Source organism: Physeter macrocephalus, chromosome 6 (assembly GCF_002837175.3).
Source record: "Physeter macrocephalus isolate SW-GA chromosome 6, ASM283717v5, whole genome shotgun sequence".
Classification (NCBI taxonomy): domain Eukaryota; kingdom Metazoa; phylum Chordata; class Mammalia; order Artiodactyla; family Physeteridae; genus Physeter; species Physeter macrocephalus.
The window spans coordinates 93,121,828-93,139,758 of NC_041219.1; positions in this window are offsets into that span (position 1 = coordinate 93,121,828).

Genomic DNA, 17,931 nt, shown 5'->3' on the forward strand with positions numbered 1-17,931 from the left:
GGAAGTGTTGCTTTTATAAGTGATGGGAAACTTCAAATTTGATTACAAGCAACCTTTGGCTTCCTATCTGTTCAACAATAGGCCATGTTGTTAAGGGCAATTTCCATGCACAGCATGTGGGTCCCATTTTTTCATCCTTAGACATGGTTGTTTACTGTTCAGTGCTGTTTATGCATTTTAATCAGGCTTTTTCAGTCTCCCTTAATAAATCACTACAAAGAGAATGTACCAAAACAAGAACTATTATGCAGTATTGGTTGCCCTTACACATTATTTGTTGCCCTGGAGTTTCGCTCAGTACCCAAATTTAAAAAATAATGACGACAAGAACAAAATCCATAGCCAAGAGAATTATATTTAGAATTGCAACATTTCTGGCTAAATATCCTCTTTGAGCTCCATTCTTTAACAGTAGGAGCCTGACTTTAAAATTCAGTTCAAGCAAGAATGACTTAACAATTGGAACCTGCCATCAGTCCTGGGGACTGAAAGTCTTTTTGATGGGATGAAGCTGACAGCCTAGTTCCTGCCTGGCAGGCTTTCACATGAAATGAGCCTGTATTAGTATAGATAAATGTTTAGACATTCAGGTATCTTGCTGTCTGAGAAGAGTATTGCCGGTTAAGGCAATGGTAAGCAGAAGAAAAAGGAGTTTTCAGGCATTTATGCCTGAGTGAGAAAAGACAATGACGTGTTAGCATCATCTGGCAAGCAGGCAAAAGGAACAGTTTGACCTATCTCTCTTCGCTCCTTAAAGCTAAACTTTCATTTGCTTCTAAACAAACTAAGACAGAAGTACAAATTTTCCTCCAAGAATTTTTTGTTGTTTTTGAATTAAATGGTTTTTCTTAACTTTGGTTTCCAGCATCAAAGACAGATTATAATAAGCTATAATATTTTAAAGCCCAGGCCAGAGGTAAGAATGCCTTGAAGGAAAAAGAAGGCAAGGGGCATTGTACATTGTAGATTTGTATTTTAAAACATGACAGCACTTAGAATTTAGATCCAATGATCAACACTGATGTATTTTAGAATAGTCACTGGAAAATTAACAGAATAAATATGTATTACAATTGGACGCTCAGGAGGAGAGCTTACCAAAAATAGGAATTCCCAGAAAAATAGTTTAAGTGAATAGATGGTCCCCAAACCAAGTAGTTATTTGGAAATATTGATGCTAACCTACTTTGAAAAATAACTTGCATTTTCCTTTGACATCACTGGGTAAAATCTGCTGGAGTCCCATGTAATTCAGCAGAGGCAGGTGCTGTGCATAATTCCTCACAAACCCATCCAGCCAAGGTGCTGTTTTGGACATGGCCTGGAGAAAATACTTCATGAGTGAGAAATCAAATTGTCATGTTTTAATTAAGAGGTAGAATAAAGTGTTTAAGGACCTTTTCTGAAAGTATTAATCATAAAAGTGACAGACACACTTTTAGGGGTGTTCTGATTTAAATTCCTGCACATCCAATGGTATAGTACAAAAATATTCCACCTTGACATTTAATTTACAAGTTTTCTAAATTATATCAAAATGCCCAGAAATTCACTCTTTACCTCTTTCTTTTTGCCTATAAATTTTTAGTCGTTTTTTTCCGAATAATTTTTTTCTCTAACCCAAGTTCTCAATAGTTGATTCCTTTCCTCATGATGCCCCCACCCAGCTCTTGGTTGCACTAGGGATTAAAGTAACCTGGAAAATATTATCTTTTCACAACAAATTAATTTAGTCTTTCAGGAAATTCATCACAATTCTCTTTCTTAGTCCATTTTGAGGCACAGACTGTTAACTCCTAATGTGGATTCACCCCTTTCTCTTCAGTGAATGAACACACTTATGCATAGGTAAAGAACTACATTTCCCAGTCTTCTGTGTCTAGGCGTGATGATGTGACTATGTTCCAGCCAATAAAAGGTAAATAGAAGTATTGTGTGGACCCTCCAAGAAGTCCTTCTAAGAGGAAGGAGTTCTCTCCCTCTAGCCCCTGCGCTCACCCCTAAATCCAACTGCCTGGAATATACATGTGATGTTGGAGCTCTAGCAGCCATATGGACCTTGAGGATTAGAATCACATCCTAAGATGGCAGAATGGTAAACTGGAAGGATCCTGAGCCTTGGATAACTTTATGGAGCTATGCTTCCAGTCCTGAGCAGTGTTGTTTCTCTGTTACACACAACTGCAATAATCCTAATGGATACACCTGACTGAAGTTCAGGAAAATTTTTTTTAATGGACATTTTGATATGATTAGCAGAAACTTACTAAACTATTAAAAAAAAAGGTCACAAAGAAAAAGAGACAGCTTAACCCAGATGGAATTTTTATGCTCAGCAACTTTCCTTTGTGGTATGTGTTTTTGATCACTAAGTATCTGTTTGAACCTCTGAGTGTTTATGATTTGGATAAATTCTCCCTCTGGTCTACGGTAAAATCATTGATTGGCAAACTATATAGAATTATTGGCATAAGACTTTGAATTGAATGCTGCCAGACATCTGGGGAGCATGCTGGGGACTTGGGTTTTTATCTGGTTTGGTCAGTACAAAGCATTTCTTTAAAGCTCTGTTTGCCTTAATAGTTTGGTTTTGGACTGCTCACAGCTAAAAAGAAACACATTTCCTAAATATATTAATCGGGATAATATTATGCTTATTTTATTATTAGTAGTCTTGCTAGCGTTTACTGAGTTCTTATTACATGTAAGTACTTTGCTAAGCACTTTACCTATATAACTTTATTTAATTCTTTCATTTTTAAGATAGAGATAGAATTGTTTTCTTCATGTTATAACTGAGGAGATCAAAGCCCAGAAAGCATATCAGTGGCTTTAGGAAATGGAAGATAAGGCAATTTAGACTTATCTCAGACAACTAGAAAAGGTGGGGAGAACCCCAAAAACATTTGCTTGAACATACCAGATTGCTGATGAGGTAGTGAATAATTATAGCCCCCAATCCAGAAGAACACAGAAATAGAGAAATGTGAGGTTAGTATCTGAGGAAAGGGTGTGCAGGAAGAGGGGAACATTTCACTGTTGGAACTTGAAAGTTTGCAAAAGATGGCTGAGAGGAGTGCTTTTGATTGGTTCACAGGGCTACGGCAACAAAAGTTGGAGTCAAGGACCTGTTAAGGTTGAGGGTTTAGGTGAACACTTTGGCTTGGGACCCTGAAGGGATACACTTTACTAACAAAGTTGAACCATAAGCAATCTAGTCCTCACATCTATCTGTCCTAGAAAATCTCAATTCTTTTTTTTTGGTTTTTTTGTTTTTTTGTTTTTGTTTATTTGTGGTACGCGGGCCTCTCACTGTTGTGGCCTCTCCCGTTGCAGAGCACAGGCTCCAGACGCACAGGCTCAGCGTCCATGGCTCACGGGCCCAGCCGCTCTGCGGCATGTGGGATCTTCCCGGACCGGGGCACGAACCCGTGTCCCCTGCATTGGCAGGCGGATTCTCAACCACTGCGCCACCAGGGAAGCCCGAAAATCTCAATTCTTGAAGTTGATTAAAGGTAATTCTGGATTGCTAAAATCCTTAGGTGCCCGGCAAAAGCAAATGGAAAGTCCTCTCTGGAGAAAGGTAACTTCATCCTAGGTCTCAAATCATTTCACAAACAAATTTTTATATACAATGTGTGGTACACAATGAAAGATAACATGACACATAAGGAGACTAGTTAGCATAAAGAGAATCAGTAGAAACAACAGACAAAAAACCCAGAACCCCAGAAGCTTCAGATATTAAATTAATAAGACACTGGTTTTAAAATAACTTGGTTGCCAAGTTCAAGGAGATAAAAAATAAAATTAAAAAAATTCAGTTGAGAGCTAGAAACTACAAAAAAAAATGACATGGCACATTTGACACCTACAAAATATCCTTATCCAAATATAAATTTTATAAGCAAAAACCACAGCAATCAAAGTTAAGAAATTAATGGAGTGATTAAAAAGGGTATTAGACACAAACGAAGAGAGAATTGGTGAACTGAAAAAAGAGTTCAGAAGAAAATATCCAAACTTCAGATGGAGAAATAAGGCAAAATATGAGGCAAAAGAGAAAGGAGAAAAGAAACATAAGGAAAGAATGTAAGAATTCTAATAGATTATTACATAAGAATATCTAATCTATATTTAGTTGCAGTACCAGAAAGAGATAACAAAGAAAATGGACAGAAGCAATATTTGAAGAGATAATGGCTGACTTTTTCCAAAAATTGCTGAAAGACAACAAATCACAAGTTTAAGAAACTATATAGGGACTTCCCTGGTGGTCCAGTGGTTAAGACTTTGTGCACCCAATTCAGGGGGCCTGGGTTCGATCCCTGGTCAGGGAACTAGATCTCACGTGCTGCAACTAAGAGCCCGCATGCGGCAACGAAGATCTTGCATGTTGCAACTAAGACCCGGAGCAGCCAAATAAATAAGTAAATAAAGAACTATTTTTTTTTAAAAAAGAAACTATATAACTGGATTCAGGATAAATAAAATGAGATCCACAACTGGATACATCATAGTAAAATTGAAAAAAATAAACAATTAAAAAGAAGAAAAACACCCAGGGAAAAAAGAGATTACCATTAAAGTAATAACAGTCTGAAAGTTGATCTCTCAATTGTAGCAGTGAAAGCCAGAAGGCAATTGTATGAAACCTCTAATATGCCAATCTAGAATTATGCACCCAATTAAAATATCCTTCCAGAGTAAAGATAAAATTTAAAAAATGGAGAAAACTCATTACCAGCAGATCCATAGTATATGAAACCTGAAACTTTCTTCAGGAGGAAGGAAATGATGGTAAATAGAAAGAGATTAAGGAAGGGAAAAAGAATAATAGAAATGGTAAAAATTTGGGTAAATGTAAATAAATACTAACTGTATAAAACAGTAGTTATCATGACTTATGTAGTTTAAATATATATATAGAATTGAAACATATGACAATGATAGCAATATAAATTGGGAACAGAGTTAATGGTGTTAAAGTATTCCAAGATCATTTCATTGTCTCAGAAGGGAGTAAAAGCATCAACTAAGATTAGACTTTGATAAGTTAAGTATGCATGTTGAAATCTCTGAATAATCACTAAAGAATGATAAAAGGTAGTACAACCAATTTCCAAGCTAACTGAGGAAAACTATGAAATAATAAAAAACAATTGATCCAAAATAATGGAAGAAAGGAGAGAAGAAGGAACATAGAAGAGATAAATTTTAAAAACTTAGTAAAATGGCATATTTTTATTCAAGTAAACCAATGTTTACATTAAATAGTAATGGATTAAATACCCCAATTAAAAGACAAATATTGTCAGACTGGATTAAAATATACAACCATATATCTTTACAAGAGATTCATCTAAAGCATGTATGCCAGGTAAAAGGGTAGAAAAGGCTCATTTTTATAGGAAGATAAAACAACTGTAAAAGTGTATGAAATGAATAAAGTGACCTCAAAATATACAAAGAAAAATATTGACAAAACAGCAAGGAAAAAAGAACAAAGCCACAATTATAATGAGTGTTATAAAAAAGCAAACCAAACATAAAACTAAACAAAGCAAGGATATAGAAGAATTGAACAACACAGTTAACAATCTAGACATAATGGAAATAGATGTACCACTCTGCCCAACAACTGCAGAATGTACATTATTTTTAATTGTGTATAGAATATTTACAAAGATTGAACATATACTGGGCCATAAACAAAGTGTCAACAAATTTCAAATGATGTTTTCACACCAAAATACTAAGCTAAAAAAAATGATAAAAAGATAACTTGAAAACCTCTACGTATTAAGCAACTAAAAATACGCTTGTAAATAATCCATATGTCAAAAGAAGAAATTACACTGGAAATTAGAAAATATTTTTAACTAATTGAGAATGAAAATAATACAAATTTAAAACTTGTAGTAAAAGCAGTGCTTAGAAAATATGCAGCCTTAAAGGCAAATACTTGAAAAAAAAGTCTGAAATTAATGATCTAAGTATATATCTCAAGGAGTTAGAAAAAGAATAGCAAAATAAACTCAAAGAAAGCAAATAACAGGAAATAATGAATATAAAAGCAGAAACTAATGAAATAGAAAGCAAAAAGACCGATTAAGAAAAAAAAAGTAGAAGACATGAATAATATGTTAAGAATTAAAAGAGCACATTTTTACAAATCATGCACATATTAAAAAGATAGTAAAAGGATGTTACAAATAATTTTATACCAGTGTAGTAATAAATAAGGTGAAATAGATACATTCTTGAAAAATATATTTGGTCCAATACTAACCCAAAAAGAAATAGAAAATCTGGATATTCTTACAGTTATTAAAAAAAATTAATTTGAAATTAAAATTTTTCCTACAAAGAAAGCTCCAAGCCCACATAGTATAACTGGCAATTTCTAAAATACATTTAAGAAAAATATTTCCACTCTTGCAAAACTCTTCCAGCAAATTTGAAAAAGACTTTTATGAACTTGTTTTAACAAGCTATCATATCTTCAATCCAAAAATCTGACAAGGACATTATGAGAAAGGAAAATTAAAGGTCAATCTTATTTATAAACATGGATGAACATAGCAAATCAAATTCAACAATAATATCCAAAGTAGATAATAGTTTAATTATATCATAAACAAGTTGGGTTTCCAAAAATTCTAGGTTAGATACAATCTGCAAATGAATTAATATGATTTGTCACATTAACAAAGTAAAGGAGAAACATATGATCATTTCAATAGATGCAGAAAAATTTAACCTCCATTTATAATTTAAAAAATGCTTTTAGAAAACTAGGAATGGTTTACTTATAAAGGGTTTCTAAAAACCCCTATAGATATCATCAAACTTGATGATGGTGAAATGTTCAAAGACTTCCCTTGAAATAAAAAACAGGACAAGGGTATCTGCTACCATTGTATCTATCTAGTATTGAACTGGAGAGTATACTAAGATATTCTTATGTGCATGTAATGGAATGGCCTAATGCCCTATAAAATATGGATTAAACAATGAGAAAATTTTAAAATCTAACCTAACAGGAACTCTGATAAAAAGCTCCTGGTTGGGCTTCCCTGGTGGCGCAGTGGTTGAGAGTCCGCCTGCCGATGCCGCTGAGCCTGCGCATCCGGAGCCTGTGCTCCGCAACGGGAGAGGCCGCAGCAGTGAGAGGCCCGCGTACCGCAAAAAAAAAAAAAAAAGCTCCTGGACTTGCCCAGTGGCTTCAGTGATGCTGTCAAGGACCCAGGCTCTCCTTTGTTCCCCTCAGGTTGGCTCTTTGGCTTATCCTTTCATAGTTCACAAGATGGCTGCCACAGCTTCAGGCATCAGAGACAGAACAATATTTGGCCAAAGAAGAACTGCATTGCATTGCCTCCTATTCTCCATTTAACAGGGAGGGAAACCTGTCCTAGGATATCTCTGGCAGGCTTTCTTTACATCCCATTGGATAGGATTGGATCACAGGCCAGTACCTAACTTCAAGGGAAGCCACAAGAAGCACTGGTATTTTTGGCCTCTATAGGGGTGTGAAGGCTCTGTCAGCCAGAAAAAGGCAGAGGAGAATAGGTAGAGAATGTCTTTTGTATAATGAACAATAATGTCTGCCATAGACAGCTGAAGTAACTCACCCAAGGTCACATCTAGTAAGTGGTAGAGCTGGGATTTGAACTGAGGCAGCCCAACTCCAGAGAGATGACACTCTGAAAGCTTATACATTCTTAGCCTAGTATATGACTTTTAAAGCAATGTATTTTAACTATAACTTAATTCTCCACCCAGAACCCATAAAATTATCTGAATACATTGACTCTCAGTGCCACCCTCAAAGTCTTTGTAGTACCCTATTACAGTATTCACGGCAATTAATTGACAATCGTTGAAAAACTTAAATAAGCTAAAATTCATCTGTTTTCCATAGAAAAATTTAATTTCACAGAGAACTTTTTTGGAAATAATTATTTATAACATTTGGGGAATTTAAAATCAATCTATTATGTGCGTTTGAAAGAAAGTGAGAACAGCTCATCAACTTTGAAAAGCAGTAATATGCATACAAATCACATAAAAGGTTTATAATAAGAAGATTAAATATCACTAAGCAGAAAAAGAATCACAAAATACAAGGACACTTGTAAAAATAAAATGGGTACATCTTAAAATAAATCTTTTCAGCAAAGTTAAAATAGAATATGCTTATGCAAGAAAAAAGTTTTAAAATTGTGAAATCATATTCTCATTTACAGTACACATAAATTATATGAATACTATTAAATTGCATTATAACAGAACAATTATACCTATTGATCACCTGTTGTAATAATAACAGATACAGTTAATTGATTTAAAATGTCCTTAAGTAGTTTTAATTACATAAAAAATTAGTTTTTATAAGCATACGTGTGTGTGCATGTGTATATTTAAAATTGGTAAACAAAATAACTTTGTGAAATTAAGTTACTCTTGGCCCTAATCATTACTATGAGACCAGAGTCTTTTAGCTTCCATACTCTATAGTTGTATTTTTATATTGAAACAAGACCATGTAAATGCTAAGTTTTTCCAATTTGCAGCCCAACTTGGGCAGTATTTTATTTTCGCATCTCGTGTGGGTATTTCCATGGTTTACAAATCAAAAATGACTCTTCACTGCTCTATGCTGTCTAACCCCAAAAGGCACTAGCCAGAGTTGTTTGGGATTGAGGAGAATGAGGTAGAGGCAGCAGGACTACCTCTACCTGGGTCTTCCATAGGTTATTTATCACCGTCATAGATATAGTGCTGAAGTCTGGAGGCCTCAGGGTGAATAAAGGGGAGAATTTAATTAATTACATTTCTATTGACCTTTGACAACAGTTCTGGGTACTATGCAGAATAGAAGCCACCCCTATATTTGCAGTTCAGGAGCTCATAATCTATTGTGCAAGAAATATTATACATAAATGAATAGGTAAGTGGCAGATTACATTAGACAATTATAGAGGTATGTGAAGGGATGAATCCTGACTTGGTAAGAATATGGGGAAATTTTCTAGAGGAAGCAGGAGAGAATAGTGATAAAGCCATATTGTGTAGAAGGATCAGGTTGGAGCAATAGGTATATCGGTGTGTGGAAGATTTTAAATTGAATAGGTAGAGGATTTCAGGGAAGTATGCTTGAGATCAGACTGGAAAAGTAGGAACCAAATTCCCTACCAAATCCCTTTTATGCCATACTTCCCCACTGAAATCATCACAAGAAGTCTAAGCCCTTAAAATCTTCCTGCATTGCCTAGACCCTTGCTGTCACTGTACATCCAATAATCTAACCCAAATTCCACCCCTCCTTAACCCTCAAATCCTTCCACTATGCCCCTTGGAACTTTTCATTGTCATCAGCAAAGTCCCCTCCATCCTCAAATTCCTTCTCTGAAGGCTCCAACCACCTTGCTCCAATCAAAATCTTGTACTTCCCTAAGAACAGAGCATCACCAAGCCTTCTCAAGTGATGGCTGCTTCCACCTCCATCTTGAAAACCCCTGGACCTGAAAGTGGGGTAGTTGCCCTTTTACTCCTTTCTGTTGCTTCCTAACAATCGTTCTTACCTCCTTGCCTAAAAAATTTCTCTTCTTTTGAAGAATTATATTGGTTTATCAACCTTCTTTTGAAGAACTATATTGGTTTATCAACCTTCACTCCACAGTGCAGGCATCCATGATCCTTCTGGTCACTTTTCTTTATTCACTGAAGATTTTAACACATCCCTTACTTCTTTTCAGATGACTGCATGTGACTCAATGAACTGTCATCATTTCTGTTTCCACCTGACTGTTTCTTCCCAAACCCTGAAATTTCGGTTCCTCCCTGACCTCCTTCCCACCTGTGATCTTGTCTTTACTCCACCCTGGCAACCTACTTCCATAGAACTTCTCATTGCCAAACAATGAAAACAACCACCACCATCACCCATTCCCTGTTTTAATCAGGTCAGGCTTCTATAACAGAATACCATAGACTGGGTGGCTTAAACAAAAAACATTTATTTTTCACAGTCTGGAGGCTGGGAAGTCCAAGATCAAGGCACCAGTAGATCCGGTGTTTGGTGAAGGCACTCTTTCTGGTCTGCAGACAGTCATCCTTCTCTTGTATCTTCACATGGCTGAGAGAAAAATTCTCTCTCTGGAGTCTCTTCTTATAAGAACACTCATCACATTCCTGAGGGAATGACCTAATTCCTTCCCAAAGTCTCCACCTCCTAATACAATCACATTGGGAGTTACGATTCCAGCATATGAATTGTGAGGGGAAACCAATATTCAGCCTGTAGCACTCCTAATAGCAAGCATCCTACTCTCTAGAAAGGACCACCTACTATCCTTTTAGCTCCGTGCTTCAAACACTAAGAGTTTAACAATTCTTTGAGCCCACAGGGACCCTCAATTCATTGATCTCACCAACTTTTTCAGTTAATTACCCACTCTATACACTCATACCCCTTTTTACCTAGCTTAGGTTCCATTGTTAATCATCATAATCACTCCTTTCTATCTCACCTCAGCTTCTTGCCCTTCTGTCCCCCTGTTGTACTCAGTGGCAAAATGCAAACCATGTTTAAGTCCAATTCTCTATCTGCTCTGCTGCTGCTCCAGTGCAGCTAAACTCACAATCATACCGAATGCTCTCATTTTAAATTGACCACAGAGCTTAAGTGGGATCTCCAACATTTGCCTAGCCAATTCACTTTCTTATTCTCTGAGAATACTTTATGAAAAACACTGTTTCCTTTGTCCTCAAATATAATATTAACTCCTGCTCCACTCATTCATTGTTGATACCTTTATTTATTTCATTAAATGGAAAAGTAATTAGTTAAGAACTTATTTTCCCACCAACAAATCTACTAATCAATTTAGGTCTGTATTCACAGTTTCTGCCTTTCCACCTGTTGAAACAGATGACTTGTCCAGACTCCTATGCAAGGCCTAGTAACCTGGTCGTACATGGACCCAGTAGCCCAGTTGTGCAGGTGAGGGTCTTCTCACCTACCCTTGGACTTAGCTCTTGTAATTATCCCTTCTTTTTCCAGAAATATCACTTTTTCCTGAACACTGGGTTATTCTTGTTAGCCCCTTAGAAAATGCAGCAAAACAAAAAACCTCACTCATTCCCATTCAGGTACTGCTCCACCACTCTGCTCCCCCTTAAAATAAAAGTCCTCAGGAGAGTTCCTTAAATGCATTGCCACTTCTTCTTCATCTCTTATATCCTTTTTTTATTGAAGTACAATGTTGATTTACAAAGTTGTGTTAGTTTCAGGTGTTCAGCAAAATGATTTGTTTCTTTATATTCTTTTTCAGATTCTTTTCCATTATAGGTTATTACAAGATATTGAATACAGTTCCCTGTGCTATACAGTAGGGCCTTGTTGGTTACCTATTTTATATATAGTAGTATGTATGTGTTAATCCCACACTCCTAATTTATCTCTCTCCCTTTCTCCTTTGTTAACCATAAGTTTGTTTTCCATCTGTGAGTCTATTTCTGTTTTGCAAATAAGTTCACTTGTATCATTTTTTTTAGATTTCACATATAAATGATACCATACGGTATTTGTCTTTCTCTGTCTGACTTACTTCACTTTGTATGATAATCTCTAGGTCCATCCAATGAAAAATGGCATTATTTCATTCTTATTTATGGCTGAGTAATATTCCATTGTACATATATACCACATCTTCTCTATACATTCATTTGTCGATGGACATTTAGGTTGCTTCCATGTCTTGGCTACTATAAATAGTGCTCCTATACACTTCTGAACTGATTACAATCAGGCTTTAGTCTTCATGACTAGACTAAAATAATAATTGTTAAGGTCCCTAAAAATCTCAATTTTGCCAGATCTAAGAGTCAGTTCTTTTAAAAATGTATTTCCAATTTAAAAAGTAAAGAAAAAAGAACTTGGCAGGAGAGTTTGGTCTAGAAGAGCCGTGCTACTCAGCACAATCCATGAATAAGCAGCGTCTACATTACCTGGGATCTTATTAGAAATGTAGACTCTCAGGTCCCATCCCAGACCTTGGACAACCTCTCTGAGCATCAGTTAGCTCTAAAATGGGTAACAGTCAATTCTTGATCCCCATGCTACTCAGTCTTATTGCAGCAGCTGACTAGTTGATTCTCCTTCCTTCTTGAACTGCTTTCTTTACTTGGCTTCCGGGATGACACATGGTCCTGGTTTCCCTCTTACCTTACCTGCAACTCCTAGTCAGTCTCTTTTGCTAAAAACTCTTCTACTTCTTTACCTGTAATTGTTGGAATGCCCATGGCATGCTTTTTCACTTTTGTCCTAACCACTGAGAACACACAAATTGTAAATATTCCCAAGATGTGATTCCTGGAGGCTCTGGGTCATCACCTCTGGCTTCAGGCAGTTTTCTCTATTTGCCTCTTCAAATGTACCAATAGCATGATTTTCAATGTGGGCTACAACATGAAAATGATTGGAAAGCACTGTTTTATATAATCTCACCCAGTTGCGTAGTTTTAAATACCATTTATATATTGGTGATTTCCAAATTTATATCTCCAGCCCCAACTTTCCCCTGAACTCCAAACTCCTGCATCCAATTCCCTAAGCAACATCTCCACCTGTATATCTAACATACAGGCATCCCAAACTAAAAATACCAAAAATTGATCTCATAGCACCTCATGGCATTCAGGTAAAATGAACAAAGGAGGAGTCCTTGATTCCCCAGAACATCAGCAAATCTGGGAGCTAAATTCAAAATAGTCCCCAACTATGACCATTTCTCATTGCCTCCATTACCTCACCCTAGTCCACACCACCATTATCCTCACTTGGACCCCTGCAATTCCCTTCCAGTTTCCCTAGTTAGAGGCTTGAGTGACTATTGTACAATGTAAACCAAAACCTAACTGCCCTGCTCTTGACCTTCCATTGGTTGCCCATCATACTTAGAATAAAATTGAAAGTACTTTGGATGGCTTATTAAGCTATATACGATCTAGTTCCAGGCTGTTGCTCCAACATCAATTCCTCTCTCTCCCCAGCTAACCATGCGTCATCCACACTGGTCTCTCCTTACTGTCCTTCAAAACCACCAAGTGTGCACTCACTCAGGCCTTGTACTTGCTGTTGCTCAGCTGCTAATCCTCTGCCCTAGGTATTTTCATGACTTGTGTCCATTCAGAATTTTGCCGGAATATTATTACCTCCCTAGACTGGCCTTTTCAAAAATCCCAACCAAAATAACTTTACTTGACACTCTATCCCCTCATTTTGCTTTATTTTCATTTTCTTTCTTTCTTTCTTGGGCCTCGCTGTGAGTCATGAGGGATTTTATTTCCCCAACCAGGGATCGAAACCATGCCCCCTGCATTGGGAGTGCGGAGCCTTAACCACTGGGCCCCCAGGGAAGTCCCTGCTTTATTTTCTTAGTAGCAGTTAATTTTACCTGCCAACACAATTTATATTTATTCTTTGTTTGTTGTCTGTCTTCCCTTGAGAAAGTAAGTTCTATGAGACGTGGGGAGCACTTGTTTTGTTCACTTCTAAGTCCTTAGTGCATAGCACAATACCAGGCTACAGATGCTCAGTAAATGTTCATTTAGTTCATTTGGAATGAAGAAATGTTATATGATACATTGGCATGGTGGTGTGGTTGGAGAAAATAAGGTTAAGAAGCGAAGAATGTAGCTGGGATGCTTTTTGCAATAATTCGGGTCAGGGATAAGAATCATTGCTAAAACAGTGCCTTGGAAATAGTTTTTAAAAGGAAGCAGGAAAAAGGATATAAGCTTGAAAACCCAAGAAGAGTCATTTTGATACCCTCTTGGGAGTAACAGGTTGAATGAGGTTCAATCAATCATGATGAAATGACATTCAAGTTGTTAACTATTTTATTCAACATATATTTATCACCCTCTATAATGTGGCACATGTGGAGAGAATAATCTAACTTCCCTCTTTGAGAAAGAAAAAATAGGAAACCAGAAATCTGAGTCTCCCTTTAAGAAGCAAATCAGCTTTAATTAAAAGGAGGTGATGAAAAGAATTACTTGAATCATAGAGTACTTTGTGTATTCAGATACTTTCTTATAAAAGGTCTATGTATTAAGGAAGCTAAATTTGGTTAGCTAACTAATCACATTTTAAGATTAGATTTGAATGCTCTGTGCTTTATCATAAGTGACATATTTCTTTGTTGAATTTCCTGCCATTCAATGTAAAGAAAAAGAAACCTTTTTTATTAAATGTTATCATCATTATAACAGAGTTTGTCTTTTATAAACTGTTGTTCTTAGTTTTTTAATAGACGCCAAGACTTGAGAAACATAAATAGTGAAAAAGTAATAACAATGGTTACTGTAGGCAATAGTAATAGTCTATAAATTAAACTTACTAATGAATGGTTACTTCAGAAACAATGGAATTTAACATAAATTACTTTATAAAAATTACTTTCCTGCCTAGAATTAAGCTCTTCAGTCTCCAACACTCTAAAAACTTCCATGCAATTCCTTGTATCTGAAACAGGAGTTTAATTTCCTGATACAGCTTTTCGCAGCAAGTTTATATTAAATAAAATGTGTATGTCTGTTTCAAAATATAAAACACAATGGTAAACTTTGTTTGTTTATTCTTCAACATAGGCAAGGTACTAACTGCTAGGAATGGACAGAACTGATGACCCAGCTGTGTTCACCTGGAGCTTATTCAGGTACAGAAGACAGCCATTAAATGAAAAAGAAATGATTTGATTATACATAACACAATCCTTGGGGTACTTTGAAAGTGAATAACATGGGAGTCTAACCTCAGCTGGCTGTAAGATTAGGGAACTCAGGGAAGGTTTCCTGAGGAAGCAACATTCAAGCTGAGAACAAAAAAGGCAAGTGGGCATTTTCCAGGTGAAGCTGAGAATGAATGAGGCTTTCCTGGCAGCAGGAATAGAATGTGCAAAGTCTTGGGGATGGGGAGTAACATAACACCCTCAAAGGAAGCTAACAAAGAGCAGTAACCTAGGGGAAACTGATTGAGATGCCAGGAGGCAGATCATTCAGGGCTTTGAAGAACATGTTAATGATTTTAGATTCAATACCATTCTAAAAAGAGAAAAGAAAACCATTGAAGATTTTTAAACAGGTGAGTTATATAACTAGATTTAAACTTTATAAAAAGATTAATCTGGCTCCTGTTGAAAAATAAAGCATTTCCATTTTTGGTAATATGGGGACTTAAAATCCCTACTGGTATAAACAATTAAAAATTACAGCGTAAAATATGACATTCATATGAAATATATAGCTTGGGTTTCAGTTTCAATTGCTCAATTTGCATCTTCTCAAGACCTCATTTTAGCAAGGTTGGAAAGATTGGAAGACATAGCCACAAAATATCTCTGGATACACATTAAAGTCAGATCATAGTGGGTTTCTCTAAGATACAACACCATTAAAAATGACCTCACAAAGGGAACCCTCTTGCACTTTTGGTGGGAATGCAAATTGATACAGCCACTATGGAGAACAGTATGGAGGTTCCTTAAAACTATAAAAATAGAACTACCATATGACCCAGAAATCCCACTACTGGGCATATACCCTGAGAAAACCATAATTGAAAAATACTCATGTACCACAATGTTCATTGCATCACTATTTACAACAGCCAGGATATGGAAGCAACCTAAGTGTCCATCAACAGATGAATGGATAAAGAAGATGTGGCACATAGATACAATAGAATATTACCCAGCCATAAAAAGAAACAAAATTGAGCTATTTGTAGTGAGATGGATGGACCTAGAGTCTGTCATACAGAGTGAAGTAAGTCAGAAAGAGAAAAACAAATACTGTATGCTAACACATATATATGGAATCTAAAAAAAAAAAAAAAGGTTCTAATGAAACTAGGGGCAGGACAGGAATAAAGACGCAGATGTAGAGAATGGACTGAGGACGTGGGGAGGGGGAAGGGTAAGCTGGGACGAAGTGAGAGTAGCACTGACATATATATATACTACCAAATATAAAATAGATAGCTAGTCGGAAGCAGCTGCACAGCACAGGGAGATCAGCTCGGTTCTTTGTGACCACCTAGAGGGATGGGATAGGGAGAGTGGGAGGGAGACGCAAGAGGGAGGGGATATGGGGATATATGTATACATATAGCTGATCCACTTTAGGTTCTTTTCCCATATACATCATTACAGAGTACTGAGTAGAGTTCCCTGTGCTATACAGTAGGTCCTTATTAATTATCTATTTTATATATAGTAGTAGTGTGCATATGTCAATCCCAGTCTTCCAATCAGAAACTAACACAACATTTTAAAGCAATTATACTCCAATAAAGATGTTTAAAAAAAAAAAAGATCTCACAATCAAAAATTGCAATACATAAGGAAGCAATCTACCAGAAGCAAATTTCATGTGACACATTATAAACAGGTATAGAACCTTAGGACCTTCAGATAACAAAATTATTAATAGAACCCATAAAATAAGTATTCTTAAATTGTTTAAAAACATTTAAAAAGGAATGAAAATATAAGAAAAGATCAATAAAGTATTAAAAATGGCCACAAAGGTTTGAAAATAGAACTTTTAAAATTAAAATTGAAAATGTAATCATTTAAGTAAAAATTCCACTAAATCAAATTAAATAGCAAATTGAACAGCTGAGGATAGAAATAGTGTCTGGAATATAGATATAAGGAAATTACCTGGAAGACTGAAGAGATGAAAAGATGAAAATGTAGATAAGAGATATGGAAAATCAGCAAAAAATGTCTGAAATTGGTCTAATAGGATTTTAGAAGAGAGAGATTAAACAACAGTTGGAAGAGAAGTAATATTTAATGAGATAATAGCTGAGAATTTTTTTAGAATTGATCAAATATATGAATCATCATATCCAGGAAGCACTACAAGTTCTGAGAAGGATTTCTCAAAAAGGGAAAAGAGTAATCATTGGATATATTATAGTGAAACCTTACAAGCAAGTAAGAAAGAAAAGACAGATTATAAGCATACATTGGAGATATTGCAGGTTCAGTTCCAGACCACTGTAATATTGCAAGTATTACAATAAAGTGAGTTGCATGAATTTTTTGGTTTCCCAGTTCATATAAATGTTATTTTTACACTACACACTGTAGTCTATTAAGTATAGAGTTACAAATTGAAGGTTTGTGGCAACCTTGCATGTCTACTGGCACCATTTTAAAAATAACATTGGCTCAGTTTTTGTCTCTGTGTCACATTTTGGTAAATTTTGCAGTTTTTTAGACAATGCTATTGCACACTTAATAGACTACAGTGTAGTGTAAATATAACTTTTATATGAACTGGGAAGCCAAACAATTTGTGTGACTTATTTTATTGCCTATTTGCTTTATTGTCACCACAATGGAACTGAATCCACAATATCTCCAAGGTGTGCCTGTAACCCTTTTAGTCTGGTAAAACAATCTATTTCTTAACTAAAATAAAAGGTAGCCTGGCTATTTAAGATGGACATAGGAAATCGTTGGGCATTATTTCCTTAATTAGGCCTAGTTTTGGAGACTCTTCTAGTCCCTTCTAAAAATACTTTTACATATATTTATTTGTCTCATAGTTGCTTGATACCTTTGTCCAGAGTCTTAAATACTTCTGCATGTCTAGGTTGTCCAATGTGTTGGTGTATAACTGTTCATAGTATTCTCTTACGTTTTTTGTATTTCTGTGATGTTGGTTTTAATTTCTCCTCTTTCATTTCTTATTTTGTTTATTTGGGTCCTCTCTTTTGTTTTTTTTAATGAGCCTGACTATAGGCATATTAATTTTTCTTATCTTTTAAAAAAACCAGTTCTTGGTTTCATTGATCTTTTCTATTGTTTTTCAGTCTCTTTTATTTATTTCCTCTCTGATCTTTAT